Source organism: Pyrus communis, chromosome 8, assembly GCF_041283825.1.
Source record: "Pyrus communis isolate YQ-2024b chromosome 8, ASM4128382v1, whole genome shotgun sequence".
Taxonomy (NCBI): Eukaryota; Viridiplantae; Streptophyta; class Magnoliopsida; order Rosales; family Rosaceae; genus Pyrus; species Pyrus communis.
The window spans coordinates 5,810,822-5,826,206 of NC_142572.1; the positions used below are offsets into that span (position 1 = coordinate 5,810,822).

The window sequence follows — 15,385 nt, forward strand, 5'->3', positions numbered from 1 at the left end:
GACGAATGTTTGGTGTATGTGCGTTAAATAACGTCAATTTGGTTACTGTTTGTATAAGTGAAAATTATACAGAAGAAGAATGTAACCAATCTAGGGGAGGCTCAGGGACCTACGAGACGTCGATGTGATCTGTGAGTGGGCTTTTGTTTTCCGTATATACCTATATACAATTATATTCCCAGAAATAGATTAAAAAGGGTTAATTGATTTATGCCATGTACTTTATTATTATCGCTTATGCATCATCACATGCATTAGTAGCGGCATACATTTATATATGTGTATTTGGTGCTGTGGACGCACAGGTAAGTGCCAGGTAAGTGGTATTCATGTTTGTATTTCAGTAGTAGTTTGAGATGCTTAGAGAGCTCATAATCTGCACCCCCGGTGTTAGTGCTCCCGCCCAGAGAGGGGCAGAGTCCTTCACGTGATGTTCACCCGCACCACACGCTCGCCTTGGATCCAAGTAGGTGCATAGCCTTTTCGTGCAGACCACATTAGGTGGTTCCGACTCGTAGGTGACCCGCGATTATTCGTACAGTCTTCACGTGATCGTAGCACTAGAGCGTATATATTACACCCAGTCCTGTCGTACAGACCACATTAGGTGGTTCCGACTCGTGTGCAGATTCAGTTATTAAGTTGAGATTGGAGCTCTATATGCAGCCGTACAGGTCACGTTAGGTGACTCCCGGCTGCCAGATTATATGTTATTGATGTGAATTACGCTTGAGCATTTATATTTGATTATGAGATTCCGTTGTGGCATATTCTCGAGCATGAATGACATATTTTGGAGCATGATTGGCATATCTATACATACGTATATATGTTTATTTTCTGGGAAGTATACAGGTTTTACGGCGAGGGGTTAGAATGTATTTTGCTAAAGAGTTTTCAAAGAGCTTTGTTTTTGCCCACTCACGCTTTTGGTTTTGCGCCCCTCCAGGTTCAAGAATTGCAAAGGTGTGGTGACTACGAGGAAATTCAACGGTGTTCTGACAGAATGGACCAAATGAGGACTTACCTTCGGGTGTTTCATTTTAGAAGTTGTATATTTTAAAGCTTCCGAACTGTGCAAATGGTTACGTCACTCTCACGTGACGGCCAGCATGCCCTCCTTCGGGACGGGGTGTGTCAGGTATGATATGGAATCATGATAACAAAATTTAGCTGTGATTTATAGGATTTCATATAAGGTGATGAACGCCATTTTACCTAAAGCAAAAATTAGGGATAGTAAGGGGCAAACCACTTTGTTCCAAGCTAAAATAGGAAAAGCCCATATAATGGTACCCAGAATAATAAGGTGAAATGAAGTTACTCTACCAGAAAGATAAAGATTACAGGATGCAGCTCCACCCTAACCAATTCAGAATAGAAAACCTAGTTTTATAAACCAATATGAAGATGAAGAAGTAGAAATACAATTCTCCACTAATAGGTTGGCTAGGCTGAGTGTTGGTTCCCGATTAAGCGTTGATCCTTTAAACGCACCAACACCTCTTCTTTTTAGAACAAATTCATTTATAGGCTAACAATGAGATCCAATTCTTATGAGCAAGACCATGAAAGAGTTCCACTTTATAAAGTTTAAAATGTAGGAGCCACTGCCCCTTTTAGAAATCATTCACTACCAGAACCACTCTGGTCAGATGTGGATTCTAACATCTTTGTCATAACAAAGTTCAAACCTAATAAAGAATTTATTGAGTTAGACTATCTTAGTGAAGAAAATACTCTAAAAAGAGAATGGTTCGAAAAAAAAAAAACTTACAGTCAAGAAAGGCAAGTTTTCTTAAAGAAAACCCATTTTCAGTTTATGAAAGAAAAAGAGTTTAATCCAAGGTTTTTACTAGGTATGGATGGTGTGCAAAAATTGGAAATTCCCTGAATATACGCAGTGTATAAGTGTAATTGAAAGTCTGTTTAGAACTTATAACACTACGGAAGGAAATGAAGAAAAGGCAATTCACCCCACAAAAGACTATTCAAGTAAATAAAAAAAAAAAAAATGAAACATTGCTTCCCCATACAAAGAAGTACCTAGTGTGCATAAGGATAGTCAAACGACTTCTTTACATAATGGAGTTTTTGCTGTTATACACTAGAATAATTTCACCAACCTTTTTCTCCAATTCTTATGAAGGCAAACATGTACAATTGAGAATTCTTTAAAAAGTAATGATCCTCTTAATTCTAAAAAATGGGAACCTAGGGATCCATGCTTAAGAAGTTCGACTTCTTGTTCTTCTGATGGCAAGAAGAAAGGAAAAGATAAGCCTAGCCAAAACCTGTTTAACCAAACATATCTTTCTGACCTTAAGAATTATAAGTTAGGAAAGACCCTAATTGATGATGGTAGCTTTGTAGATGCTCTGGCTAAAAGATTAATTTCAATAAAGATCTCTAAACAAGACCCTAAAGTTTTTGTGATCACTGAAACCTAATTCTCAGGTTTAGAAGAATAGTTTACTGAGACAAATGCCTAAACCAGGAGTAAATAGGATAAAATTTGGTAGAAAGTTTGAAAGAACAACTTTAACATAAACTATTCTCCTAGGCTAAGTGACATGGGTGATCAAGTTTAGTATGATGAAAAATCAATTGTTGAATGGAACTGTAGACATCGAAATTTCTGTGAAATAAATGATCACCAAACACATTAAATTTTGGCATGTGAAGGCTTATGAGGCATGTTAGGACTTACGTAGCATATGACTTATCAAGACTGGACGAGTCATCAAGGACACATCTCAACACTTGGAGGAAATTAATATTTGATTTTAATTTAGATTGAACAAATTAATTAATTTAAATTAAAACAAATAGAAATGTCAAATTGGGCAAGATTGATTATTTGATTTTATTTAAATTAAATAATTGGTTTATTGATTGACTGATGGAAACAAACCACGAGCCAAGCCACAAATCAAGTCCTGGTTCTTTTGTGAATTAATCAGGTTCACAATCAAGGTCAAATCCATATGTAGGCAAGGCTTGAGAAGTCTATAAATACAAGGCTCCAAGACAAAGGAAAGGGGCCAGAAAATCATTTCAAGCCCAAACACTAAAGCTTTGAAAATCTAAAGCTCTCAAGCATCCAAATTCTCAAATTCCTGAAGACTCCCAAGAATTTAGAAAGCATTCTATATTCTTCGCCAAAACCTTTGAAGAATCAACAAGCACCACCACACGTGTCGGTTCTTCCTTCGCCACAAGCTAAATCCTTGAGGCAATCGTTCATAGAAGATCAAGTCATCGTGACCTTTAGATTAACAACCCTTACGTTACACACCTTACATTTTGGAGATCGAATAAGAGGATCAAATTGTAAAGAGATTGTAACCCTACAAATTCATAAATATAAATCATTTATTTTGTACATGTGTTCTTGTCTTATTTGTCACAGGACATTCATGTTTACAAATTTGGCACGCCCAGTGGGACAATCTCTACCTTTCGTCTCTTTCTCCGTTCAAGAAATCCAAACACACTTCGAAATCGATGGCTTCCAAAAAGGGCCAAGTTGTTTTTGCAACCAAGGGAAAGAGCGTCAGCACTTTCACTGCAAGCAAAGAATTCATTGGCATCACGACCCAGAGTAAAGCAAAAGCGGTCGCCATTTCAAAATTGGTGCCGCTAAGGGAACAAAGGGAACTTTAGAAGCGCAAGCCCATCATCAGCCTAGCCTTGCTAGGGGCACCAAAGGTTGCTGTTGTGGCACGCGCGAGGGTGTCTAGAAGTGACGAGCAGGGATCTTTCATGTCAAAGAGTTCACGGGATTGCTCATTGTCACCGGCTTCAAACGCGGACTCAAGCACATGTGCCTACTAGGGATCACCGAAAAGCATTTGCCGCATGGAGACTTTGCCTGCACCTTCGATGTTCGCTGAAAAGTCGCATCTTTTGGTTGCTCAGGTTATAACCACCAGCACCACCTCCATTGAGGATCAACTTGCACAGATGAAAAATGCGATCACGAAGCTGACTAGGACAGTCGAGGAGAAAGATGTGCAGATTGTTACACTCATGACCAGGTTAGAGTCACAACATGATGAAGAAGTCGACCTTGACTTAAAGAAGAATTAACATGATGAGAAGTTTAGTGAAAGAAGGCGGGTCATGTCGACAAAGTTGGAGGGAAATAAAAGCCAAGGTCTAAAGCTACATCAGAAGGCTCTCCTTCCATCTAACAACTTCAAGACATGATTGCAAATACCATCAAAGCACAGTACAAAGACACTTCATGGGATGCACTAATGTACTCTAAGCCATACACAAAGATGATTGATGGTTTACGGATGCCAACAGGTTACCAATCTCCGATGTTCATGCAGTTCAAAGAAAAAGGGAACTCGAAGTAGCATGGCGCTCATTTTGTTGAAACTTGCAACAACTTTGGGACAGAATGAGACTACCTCTTGAAGCAGTTTGTTCGTTCCTTGAACTATTTCTATAGCACCCGTCACACCGTCGGCATGATAGAGCTCATGAATACAACGCAATGGAAAGATGAGCCGGTCGTCGACTACATTAACTGATGACGCTCATTGAGCCTCAACTGCAAAGACATGCTTTCAGGCATATCCCTGATCAAGATATGTGTACAAGGCCTACATTAGGGATTGCACTACCTTATTCAAGTCATCAAACTGCAACCATTCGAGGAGTTAGCCACCTGCGTCTACGACGTGGAGTTGAGCATCACCCGTCATGGGAAGAAAGACTTGGTTGTTAACTACAGAAAAGACAAAGTCTGTGGGTAAAAATGGACAAATCTGTGAGAGAGCTTGTCAAGGAAGCAATGGTGGTCAACATAGCTCTCGTTAAAATCTCTGAACAAGACAAGGTGAAGCGGACCAAAGCTCTTCATGACCAAGAAAGGCTCAAACGCACTTTGAAGGAGCTTGAGGAAAAAACTTACCCATTCATTGACTCTAATATGGCTGCCATGTTGGAGGACTTGCTCGACAAAAAGGTGATCGATTTTCTCGAGTGTAAACAGCCGAAAGAGATGAATCGCACCGACAACCTAAGATACTACAAGTAACACCATGTCAACAGTCATCCAGTTGAAAAGTGCTTCGTGTTGAAAGATTTTATCATGAAGCTGGGCCAAGAATGAGTCATCGACCTATGCCTTGATGATGTGGTGGAGTCAAACCATACCACCGTTACTTTTGGCTCTTTTGACATGACATCTTCACCTCGATCACTAGGGGCATGCTCCAAAACCATGCAAGTCAAGCCAAATGCAGTTTAAAGATGGACCCATGTCACTCTAAGGAAACCGTACAAGAAGTATACACCTCGTCTATAAGTCAACCAATCAAAGATAAGGCAAATAAGCTCTTGTCAACCTCCAAAGCTACATGAAAGTGTTGAAGATGATGAAATTTCAATATGAAGATCGTCTATCCCCATCAAGATCCATAATTTCCTTACCGAAGACTTCTTCAGTTAATCGATCAAGACTCCTTGCTATGAAGTTTACGAGGAACACTTCTCCAAGATCGTTTAATAAATTCACATCAAATGCTCCTCGCCTACACGAGTTGAAACTACAAGATGACACCAAACACTTATTGCCTGCATGAGTTGAAACTGCACTAAACACAAACACACTCATTGCCTGCACTAGCTGAAACTGCAAAAGGCACCAAATACCTAACAAACGCTCATCGTCCGCACAAGCTTAAAATGCAACACCAAAACGCTCCTCGTTCACATGAGCCTATAAGGTGACACCAAAACGCTCATCGTTCACACGAGCCTACAAAATGACACCAAAATGCTCCTTGTTCGCATGAGCGTAAAAAGTGACAAAAAAATGCTTCTGGCCCGCAAGAACATAAACTGCATACGACACAAAAAAAATGAAGATAAAGTTCATTGAGTTAAAAACTCGAAAATGGTGACTTAAGCAAAAGTTAGGACACAAAAAAAAAAGAAAAAAAGAAAAAAAAAAAACACACACACAAAATTTTTCGAAAGGGTACGTAGGCCGCATGAATGTCGAGTTCAATCAAATCAAAATAAAAATAAGGGTTCCAACCTTTGAGATGAAGATGCAAGCCTTCAAACGTCTTCAATACATCGGTGTCTTCCACAGACGAGTAAACGGTAAGAGCAATGTGGGGCAGAGAATCTTGGAAGCAGTGTGGTCATAGAGGCAATCTAGTCGCAAGAGCAATGTGCGTTAGAGGCAGTGTAGTCCTCGAGGCAGTGCAGGTGCAGATGCGGCACTTGCAGCAATGGCAGCTAGCAGGGGCATCATAGCTGGTCTTCACAACGGTATCACATCTTATTGTCATAACAATGTGTCATCGCAAGCAGTGGGGTTTTATCCTATTCACAGTGGCATCAAGGCTTGTCATCACAGAGGCATCATAGTTTGTCTTCACATTGGCTCATCTTCGTAGTCAGCTATATATCTTCGTCTTCGAAGATAATGGTAGTGATTACAATCCAGCGACTCCCTTGCAGTGAGCAGCCTCATTTACAGCAAGCAACCTCACTTGCGGCAATCATCCTTCCTTGGGGTAGTGCAAGCAGTATTCCTTGTGGTAGTGCGTGCAATCCTACGTCAAACTCTCTTGTGGCGAGCACACTCCTTTGCTGCGAACAGTCTATCTAGTGACGCACAATCTCCATTACGTTGAGCAGCCTCTTTTACGGTGAGTAACCCCTCTTGTAGCAAGAAACCTTCATTGTGGCTGTGTGTGCAATCCAGTGAGTCCCTTGCAGCAGTGGCAGTGCGTGCAGTCCATCAAACTCCCTTGCAGCAGCGACAATGGGTGTAGCTTAGCAGCAGTGGCAGTGCGTGCTGTCCAGCAACTCATTTGCAGCAGCAATGACGATTCTATAACGATGACTTTGCAACAGTAACATAGTAATAGTCCTACAACAATAGACAACAACAACAATAGAAGGCAATGATAGCGATATAAGATAGCGATTGGTAGTAGCAGGCAGCACAGAACCAATGCCGAAAGCCGTAGCAAACCCAAAAAAAAGGGAAGTCGCCACATATAGTTGGAAATTGCGCTCGAAGATGACACGCAGGCTCGAGTGGCAAAACACACTAGAATCCAAGGAGGACGACGTAGAAATCCGAAAGTGCATTCACCTGCAAAGAAAACTAGAATGAGGATCCTCGTCGGATCCTCTTTGTGAGGATCCTGGGGATCTTCCAATGACATTTGTTTATCGTATATCATACGGTCAGAAATCATTGTAAATTTTTTTATTTAAAATTGAATTAAACAGTACTTGACGAAAACTGGTCGCATGATATACGATGAACGAATGTGATTGAAGAATCCCTAGGATCCTAACAAAGAGGATCTGGCGAGAATTCTCTCTAAAAAAATAATCATAAAAATGGGAGCAAAATGATAGAATATTAAAAAAAAAAGTTCAAAAAAAAAAAAAAAAAAAGCAAACAACGAAAAAAGAAAGAGAGGAGAGAAGAATAAGAAATATGCACCAATTTGCTATAAAATATATAATATATATGTGGATGGTGATGTCTAAGTAAGGTAGGGGGCCCACTTACAAATTCCATATTCATTTGGCATAGTTGTTCCAAAAGTTGAAGGCACATGATGCAAGGGCTATGCACGGCTAAAGCATGGAAATGCTGGGTGTGAAAGCATATCAACATTAGAAGGCTCAACTGCACGCTTTTGCCTTAGAGACATCTTCAGTTTGCCGATGCTGCTTCCTTTTCTTTATTTGGAATTCCCATTAAACTCTACATTGATGCAGCGGGAAACAGTAGAATTACAGTGTGCAGCAATTATCAAGCGTGCAGCGGCAGTAGCAGCACCAGCAGAGTCATAGTGGGCAGCAGTAGCAAGCAGCGGGGTTGCAGTAAATCGCAGCAACGGACCTAGAACGCAACAAGAAGGAGCAAGCAATAAGAGCAGTCGCTGTTTTGTAGGGAACTCACTTCGCTACAACGTCCATTCACCGGGGCATATGTATCGGTCGCAACTAGCAACAAGGTTGCCTCCATTGAATCGTCAAATCATGTTCGCCATCACAGAAGTGTTACTTTAGCTTTGTGCTCACAACCAAACCATGCATTCGTCAGGGCCGGTCTTGAGTTTTTTGGTGCCCATTGCGAAAGCTCAAAATGTGCCTTTTTTTAATATGGAAACATATGTTTAAAAGAAAAAAAAAATTAACGAGGGCTGGAACCCAGTCGAAGCTGGAGGGGGGGCAAGGCCCTAATGCCCAAATTATATTACTTGAGAAAATATACAACGAGGGGGACATAGTACCTAAACCCCAACAATCAAAAGTACAATAATGTACAACCATTCATAGCAAAGCTCCTTGAAATTTCAACCTTTAGGAAATTGTCTTCTGACATGTTTTGAAGCAAAATCATCAATTATATCATCATACTCCAAGTTTTCAATCTCATCCTTTTCAATGTATAAGATTGTTAATCTATTTAGCCTATCTTGAGTCATAGTAGTCCGCAAGTAAGATTTTAATAATTTCAATTTTGAAAAACTTCTTTCTGCAGATGCCATGTCACAGGTACAATTAACAGTACACGACAAGCAATCAAGACATTAGGACACATGTCAGTTTCTTTTACAAAATTTGCTATTTCCATGGATATCCAAGGATTATTCTAGAGAAATGCTTCTTCAAGTAACATCATTTGCAAAACCTGTAATTCGGAACATAAATCGACTCATCTACATCCATGGTATTTCCATGTTTCAAATGTGCTTCAAGATTCATACAATTTTCTTTTAGCTCTTGATCATCCAATGAAATTAACTTTGGTGCATCAAACAAGAAGTTAAAAATATATTCAAAAGCCTTTAACTGTTCAAACCTGTGTTTCAGTTGAGAAAGAACAATATCCACTATAACAAGAAAATAATATGTTCTAAATGATTCTTCAGCAAACTGTTGTTCCCTCTCATTACCATCAACTTCATCATGATGTCTTTTTCTAGGTCTATGGCGTTTAGCTTGAAAAATATGGTCAATTTCCGAATCATGTGGAATTTCTTTAGCATCACTCATGGCAAAAGCAAAACTAGTTTCTCTGTAGTTTTCAAAAAAACGTAACAAGTGCTTCCAATGCCTTTATAGCAACATCAAGTTACAAGTCTTCAGATTGTAATTTTGTGCTCACCATGTTAATCTTCAACAAAATGTCATACCAAATAACCAAACTTAATACAAAATCAAAACTTGAAAGCTCTCCTGATGCTAAACATCCTGCATCCCTACTCAATTGGGGATTCTCAGTAATTTCCACCAACTTAAACAAAACATTTCTGACCTACGCTACTTGGGATTTAATTGCTTTAACACTTTCAATGTGACTTTCCCATCGAGTAGTTGACAATGACTTTAAAGTTAAACCATCAATATGTTCAAGCAAAATATTCTTACACTTTGTAGAGTTGGAAAACATCGTATATATGCATTGACATGCTCCAAAATAAGATTTTTCTTTAAGACATGAACTAGCCATATCACAAACTATTAAATTAAGACAATGAGAACTACATGACATGTAAAAGGCTCTGGGATTTATGTCTAGCAATTTTTTCTGGACACCTTGGTGTTTCTCTCTCATGTTAGATCCATTATCATAATCTTGTCCCCTCATATTATCAATATCAATCAAGAGACTTTAGGACATCTTGCAACTCATTAAAAAGTCCTTGTCCTGATGTATCTTCCACACTTAAAAAACCCCAAGAAATACTCCCTTATATTTATTGACCTACTTGACAAGTCAATACATCTCAAAATTAAAGTCATTTGTCCCACATGACTTGCATCAGGAGTACAATCAAGCATGACAGAATAAAAATTTGGGTTCTTTTACCTTTTTAATGATTGCAGTTTTGACTTTTGAAGCTGAAGTAGCTATCAACTCATTTTGGATTTTATGGCTCAAATAGTGATGAGGAATCTCTTTATTCTCAATGAGTTGAAAATGCTTTTGCATTATTGGATCAAACTCCGCAATCATTTCAAGTAAACCTAAGAAGTTGCCATTAGAGTCTTCATAAGGTCTTTCATTTGTTCCACGAAATGCTAAATTATGTGTGGCAAAACATTTCACAACAACAATAATTCTAAGCATCACTTGTTTCCAATGATTTGTCTCTTTCTTGATTCGTATTTGAAATTCTTTGTTAATTGTCTAATTTTCTGTCAATCTACTTTTCAACCCAACCCAAGTTTTCAAATTAGTGAGATGCTCCTTACTCTTTTCATGTTGGTCAAGCTTCTCACCAAGATGTCTCCAATCACTAATTCCATCTTTTGCTAACTCACTTTTTGAGGCAATTGTTTTAAACAATTTACAACAAAAGCAAAAGACTTTATCCAACTCTTTTGAGTACATGAGCCATTTCCTGTCATAAATTTCACTCGTTCGTAATTTTCGATCATAGTAGTGTGGGGAAAATTTTCTAGATAGTTTGTCCTTAGGATAAATGAGATTAGTTTCTCAAATTAGTCCATTTTCTACAAGTAAGTCTATCATTTCTGCATTAAGACCATCCCAAACTCTTGGATCATAAATGTTTAAATGGAAAATAGGTTCAGGAGATTCAATATTTTTCTCTACACCATTATGACCATCATCAACATTTAAATCCACACCACCATTTTCATGGTCTTGAGACTCATCACCAACATTTTCCTTTAAATCACCACCATTTTCACGGTCTTGAGACTCGTCATTAACATCTTTCTCCACATAACCACCAATTTCATGATCATGAGACTCCCCAACAACATTTTGTGACTTTTCAGCAACATCATTTTCTCTTAAATTTTCAACCGACTCATTCTTTATAGAATTTTTTTTTAATTTTTTTTTATTAAGAGATCCTTTTAAACTTTCGGCAATTTCGTTATCCTTTGCCAATTCTTCCTTCGCCACAAGTCAAATCCTTGAGGCAATTGTTTATCCAAGATCAAGTCATCGTGACCCTTAGATCAACAACCCTTACATCACATATCTTACATTTCGGAGATCTAATTGGAGGATCAAGTTGTAAAGAGATTGTAACCCTACAAATTCATTAATACAAATCATTTATTTTGTACACGTGTTCTTGTCTCATTTGTCATAGGAAATTCGTGTTTACAGGAGCATTGATGGACAAACAAAATATCAGATAGTTAATACCATGAGGCATGTGATGATGTTCTCATCTGCGACTAAGTTGAATGAAAATTCTAATAGAGGGATTGCTCAGGCTATAGTTGTAGGCCTCGAGGTATAACTTTTGGGATTACCAAAAAGCGTGGGATATTGTATTATGTTTTCAAATTATGATATTCCCACACATGGTTTATTCAGCTTCGCCTTCATACTCTAAAAGAGTTACCAAATTGGTTTAGGGTCTGTTTTCGTCTCTTGGGACCAATGCAGAATATCTTCATCAGCCAATCCATGAATCATTTTTAGAAAGGTTCAGGGAATCCAATGATGATTATCCTGATAAAATGAAACTATTTCTGTGGTTCATGATGATCTATGAATTCCCTTGAATCCTGATGTCTTTGGGTCATTATTAGCATATCACTAGACTATGTTAGGCTTATATAGCTTGAGATTAACCCAAACTTGAACTCAAGCCTTAATCAAGATAAACTAAAATTAGCTCAGCATAGTCAAATAAAACTCCATCAAGGAAAATTGAGCTGAACATGTTCAATTATTTATTTTGCTAAAACAATTGAGCTGAATTCATGATATTTGAGTTAACAATACTATAGTTTAATGGTATTTCTTAATTGTATATATGTGGAAAATCTTAGATTCGACTACAGCTTTAATAATAATAAAGACCTTTTAATATTTGTGTTGAGTTTAATACTAATTATGATGGATCCATTATGTAAACCTACATTATCCCCTTTCTTTAAAGGAAAAATATCAATATTGTAATGTATAAAGACCCAATTGACAGTACTCATGTATGATATTCAACATATGATCTTTTCTGAGGTAGTTAATAAACCATAAACTCATAAACTCTTATAAGCTACCTATCCATATGAAAGAAAACTAACTTGTAAAAATTGTGTTGGAGAATAGAATTTTACATCGGGTATATAATAAAATAATACACAACATATATATGGAAGATTTAACTCCTAATATCATCAAGGCTCATTAAGATAAACCTAACACCTAGTAATAGGTAGTTAAGTTGCGTCAATATCAGTGATATTGTTAGTGTACATGCTGGGCCTATAACATTTATTATGTTATCAGAGCAAGCTATTCTCTCTACACGTTAGAAGCTTGAATTATTGGACTCGAATGTGCTTCCTTTAAGTTGGGCCTTTGAAAACATTGGCGTTGGCTCTAGCTACTAACTATTGACTGATTGGACTCTAAAAAAGATTGGCATTAGCTCAAGTATAATGATTTGACCAGTTCAATATGTGGGAATAGGTTTCCTGTATGACCCCGTGTGGGGTGACTCGTGAAGAGGCGTGTTGGGAATAGAATCCCACGTTGAGCATATGACAAAATAATATACAACTCCAGGAGATTCCACCCCTAATATCACTAATGCATTTTGTGATAAAAATCAAAACCTAGTAATAGGTGATTTAGGACAATTTAGTAATATTGGTAGTAGACCATGTTGGGCCTATAAAGTTTATCAATTTGATTTGATGAGGACGATGTATGATCAAATACAATCCCGTTCCTTCTCCTCTCTGACAAAAGCTTAATGCTTAACCAATAATAGGCTCTCGGGTTAGAAATTAAGTGTATCTTTATAGGAGCAGAGACCTCTACATACACACCCACACACACACACACACACACACACACACACACACACACACACATATAAATCTATATATTATATTAATTACCAACACTCATGTAATTCTCCTATTAGAATTCATATACAAACCAACTATGTTTCTATGTTCAATACGAAGTGTTCAAGCCAACATTCATACTTCAAAATAATCCGCACATCTGTAAGATTAGTACCCCTCTCTTGAGACTTTTCTGTACCAACTAAATCCTAATAGCCGGCCTAACGATTTTGGTTTTATGATCATACTCTAACAAGTCCTACATGTGCCCGAACACAGTTCGTATTAATGTAGACAAATACAAAAGACTATACAATATGAAACCACTATTATAAGCACTTCTATAAGAATTTTTTCCTTTATATTTTTACAGCTCTAAAAAAGTATTGTTATTAAATTGTATCACACATAATTACATGCATATACTCTCTCTCTCTCTCTCTCTCTCTCTAAAGAAAAAGAAGCAGAAGAAAAGGAAACATGATAAGAGTGTGTAAAGTTCAATGCATGACATATTTTATCTGACAATGAATTGAACCATATAAAATAAAGATCTGGGCTTGAGTTTAAGAAATGGAAAGAATAACTGAATAAGTGATGTAAGTTACAAAATATATGCATTGCAATATAAAAATACATGGAATAAGTACACAATTTTCAAACAAAGAATAAAGAAAAAGTATGATCTCACCCAGATGTAACAACCGCATTTTTTCACTGGTTTGGTTCGTTTTTAACAAATCACAATCTATGTCATTGTGATTAACTATCATGCCTATAAGGCTTACCATTTTGCGAGAGTTGGGAGAATAACTATCATGCCAAATTTCAAAATTTTAAGAGCATTGGGGGGAAGCTGTATGCATGGGAACTGCTAATTAGAATGTTTTGTTGAGGCTGATCCCCATGCCATGTGAACCAGAGCCACAACTGGCTAGGGTTCTGGTTACAAAGACATTAGTTATGTTATGGCACCTTCCTCCACAAACGGGTCCCCGTGGGTATAACTGTGCTGCTCTTCTCAGATGAAATGGCAGCATTTGAAGCCTGCCCTGGCTCTGTTGAAGGCGAAAGAGGTTGTGTTGTTTGCTTAGTCGACTTCTCTTTTTTTTTTTTTTTTTTTCTTATTTAATATGTAGGCGAATCGAGAAAGGTTTCGAAGTAAAGATAAGCGAACTTGACTTCCAATGGGTCTCCCAGTAGCAGACTTTTAGCATTTATCCAAGCCTCTAAGAAGTCCAATATAACTGGAAGGTGAGGATTAAGGAAGTTACTGTCAAATACCCTACTACATCTCCGCTTCCAAATAAACCAACACACAGTAATGCAGACACTACTCCAAAGAAGTTTACTAGATGACAAACATGCTTAAAGCTCAAGGCTTGGCCTGCTTTCGATGGCATTGGATCACGTGACCAGCTGTTGTCGTCTTTACTTAAAGTGCACAAGCCTCCCTTTCCGGACACCCTAATATACGTATCATCAACTTTCTCTCAGCCTTGATTCCCAAGCAGCATGTAGCTGGCCATGGCCTCTCATCGATCTGCATCTTGCCAAACGCCAATATTACAATCTCAGAAAATCTCTCAGGGCCTCTCATCAGCTGCCTCGTTTTTCACACCTTATACGTATCGCTTTCCCCTGATCCAGCTTAAGCCTTGCATTCCAAGCCTCCCTTCTTTTTTTTTTACGTTCTTTTTAAGGTTCCAACTTGGAGAAGAAGTTTATTGGATAATAATTTCATGCATTTAGCCTTTACCAATGCCTCAAAGTAGAAAAAGATTTATCCTCTGTTTTACCGTGTCTTTATCCGTGCAGTTTATTCTGTTTTATGTGGTGTATATCTTTATTCAATAATGCACCAATTTTTTTTCTTTCTAAATATCCCTCTAAATATGAAAATTTGTGATAGTTAAACATAGATGAGGGTTCAAGGCGAAACTTTACCAAATCAATTGGGGATGTTCTTTTATTATGTGACACATAGGAAATGTTCTTTTATTGTCTTATGTCTTCAAACACATGTGTATAATTCTAAATTCAGTCTGATAATATAAACATCTGTTTCACAAAAGAATGTTGTTCATCCTTATATTTTGTATTGGTATGGCCAATTGTTTGCATACATAAAATGCTGTGTGTGTTGATTTACATGCATGCCAATGGCACAATTTTGTTGGAAAAGTCCAGCTGGGTAAAGTTGGACTGCACCCAGCAAAAGTGTTGCTCTCCTAGGCCTACCCAGAGTACCGGCCTTTAATTTATAAATGTTATCCTCATCTAACTTTTGTGGCATGAACGTTTATTAGATTAGTAACCCTAACTACTCTTACTGCTTAATTTTCGCTTAGGGACTTAATAGGTTAGAGAAACCATTTATGAACTTGAGGTATACTATTATAGATAGATACATATATCATGACTAAATTAGTTGGACATAATACCTCATACCCGTGTTACAATCATACTAAAATATTTCTCAATGTTATAACAAAAGTTTCTGACACAAGTTAGCTGAGTTCTTTCAGAAACA

At 37.7% G+C, this 15,385-nt stretch overlaps 1 pseudogene; it reads right to left on the reverse strand.

Annotated features, from left to right (window-relative positions):
* Positions 1 to 8,515: 8,515 nt before the first annotated feature.
* LOC148694655 (uncharacterized) lies at positions 8,516 to 9,156 on the reverse strand (annotated as a pseudogene).
* Positions 9,157 to 15,385: the final 6,229 nt, after the last annotated feature.